Here is a 2401-nt window from a genome sequence, read left to right as displayed (position 1 = left end):
GCATGACAGAATTTAACCATAGCATTGGCAGCTTTAGGACGCCTCTCCGTTCAGTAGTTTCTATTCTTTTGGAGCATTGTTTTCGTATTATTCGTAACACATTTCTTCAGTACATACACTTGAGGCACTTTACACTTTCCCCAAATACTTCGTCCTGTTAAATACTTGCAAAAGGGTGAAATGTCATTTCAGCCAGTGCTGAATTCATGAGTGGCGAACAGGCTGACAAACAAGCTGTAGCACAAGAACCGTTGGTCACCTTTCTTCACATTTCTATTTTAAATTTTTGAACTCTACGTTCCAAACAGTATTTCAGAATGAATTACGCCAATAAACCCCCTCAGTGTCATTCAACACACGAACAGACTTTAGAAACACTCAATGGTGAGACCTCAACATCCAACAGGAACAAAAACGACTTTAAAATTTCTGACCATGCTCGTCTAAGTTGATACAAACTCCCACTGGAAGTATTTGGGATTTCTGTTTATACAAAACATAACTTACTGGCTGCTTGCAATAGAAGGTATATATGATCATTTGCCTTCAAAAGAACGACTTCTTGTGATCAGTTCTGTAGTTTGGGGATGTATGAAGTACAGGACCACCTCAGCAGGCTGCCAAAGTCCTGTCCTCCCACGCTACACCCATGAAAATGTCCTCCCTTTGCTTGCACTAGCATTGGTGCTCACACAACCCAGCAGCGAGGCAGGGCAGGGAGTCAAACCAGCCAGAAATGGGCAATAGAGAAAACAGAAATAGTTTCCTGAGGGTTTAGCTCCCTGAACTGGGCCACCAGAGACTGGCAAATTCCAGCTCTGGTGCAGGGGACAGAGAGACAGAGAGACTTCACTGAGACTCCATCTTCCTGCCTGGATCTAGAGCAGCCACTGTCCACGCAGGGTACAAAAGAGAGGCACCACAAACACATCATGCCTTTCGAGGCAACCACCACTGAGCTTGAGACAAAGAGCACCATCTCGATAACAACGGGGCATCATCAGGTGCCAGAAGTCATGGTAAGAGAAGTGTCTAAACTAGAACTTTACAAGCACAAGGTTCAGCTTCTTTTTGAAAAGCATAGAAATTTTTGTTGGATTGCAGCTCCCTTTTAACGCTAACACTACGCACCTTTATTAGCTCTCTCCTGTTATACTTGAATGTTAAAAAACATTTGATTTACTGAAAAGACACAATATGCTGTGACTATATGACAAGCAAGCATCTTGTCAGTTCTGCCCCTACTGATTTTCCTGAACAAAAGATCAATATATAAAACAATGCTAATTCTAAAGATGCGACCTTCTGTCAGACCACATGGTGCATGTTTTTTTCGCTTCTCTTATTCTGGAGAGATTATTTAGCGGTGAGAGAACTGACCCTGTTTCCTCTGGAGACCTGGGGTCAGAGTTCTGCTCTGCCGAGTCTTTCTGTGCAGCTTTACATCACCTAGGACGGGTCTATGCCGTCCGAGAGTCGTACTCCCCTTCCCAAACCTATGTGGCTATGTCAGCAGGGTGCTGAGCCTGCTAAATACACCCTAATTAGCCGGCCTGTACAGCGGGGACTGGTGACTTTTTGGCTGTAGGCTGGCGTGCGTCCAGCCAGCTGGGAAGAGACGTTAGGCTGAGCGCTAGTGCTGCACCTGTAAAGCGAGGGCTGTGTCCCTCATCGCAGAGGGAGGGAGGGAGGACAAATTGTGAGGACTGCAAAGGGTAGAAATACCACGGAAAGAGCGGGTATAAATACCTACAAGGCTGCTGGGTCCAGTTTGGTAGAACTGGGCCACTTTCTCCTCCTCGCCACGGCTCCCCTGGGAGCCAGGCCTTCCCCCACAGCCTGGCAGAGGACCCTCTCACTCATTCCCCTATGCTCATTTTGAAGTCCTTGCCTTGACAGTGGATCCTTGCTGATTCCTGCCCCTAAAAATGAGGACAAAACCTCACCCTGGGGATATCCCCAATTATTTCATTGATAATTTGTTTGGCAAGACATGAGGAATCACCTCAGAGACACAGACGATGCTAAATAAATCTCCCTGTCGTCTCCGTAATCCCACACCCCTGCTGTAACCGATGTGCACTCGGGATGAGCGCGAGTGAAAAGTAAGTACCATCACATTTCAGAGGGAAAATAACTCCAGACTGGACTCCAGACTGGCAAAGCCCAGGCACTGTACCACGGCTGATCCAGAAACCTTGCAAACGTCCAGGGTGGGAAAAGTCTCGCTTCCCACTTCTGTGCCTGCGGCTGCCCTCGCACAGCCCCAGCCTGGCCCCTGCTCGGGCCCTCGCCCGAGGCTGGTGACACCGGGGCGAAATTTGGCCCTGCAGAGCCCCCTCACAGCTGAGACCCTTACCGCACGCACGACCCGGCTCCAAGCCCCGGGAAAACCTCCAGC

General features: G+C 48.4%; 1 protein-coding gene across 1 annotated transcript in view; it reads right to left on the bottom strand.

The window, feature by feature from the left end:
* Nucleotides 1–2401, bottom strand: part of SBSPON (somatomedin B and thrombospondin, type 1 domain containing) — an 11962-nt gene that overhangs the window by 9308 nt on the left and 253 nt on the right. The gene's annotated exons all lie outside the window — the stretch shown is intronic.

Source organism: Haliaeetus leucocephalus, unplaced genomic scaffold (genome assembly GCF_000737465.1).
Source record: "Haliaeetus leucocephalus isolate CR32 unplaced genomic scaffold, Haliaeetus_leucocephalus-4.0 Scaffold506, whole genome shotgun sequence".
NCBI classification, from domain to species: domain Eukaryota; kingdom Metazoa; phylum Chordata; class Aves; order Accipitriformes; family Accipitridae; genus Haliaeetus; species Haliaeetus leucocephalus.
This window is presented reverse-complemented; position numbering and strand designations above follow the sequence as displayed.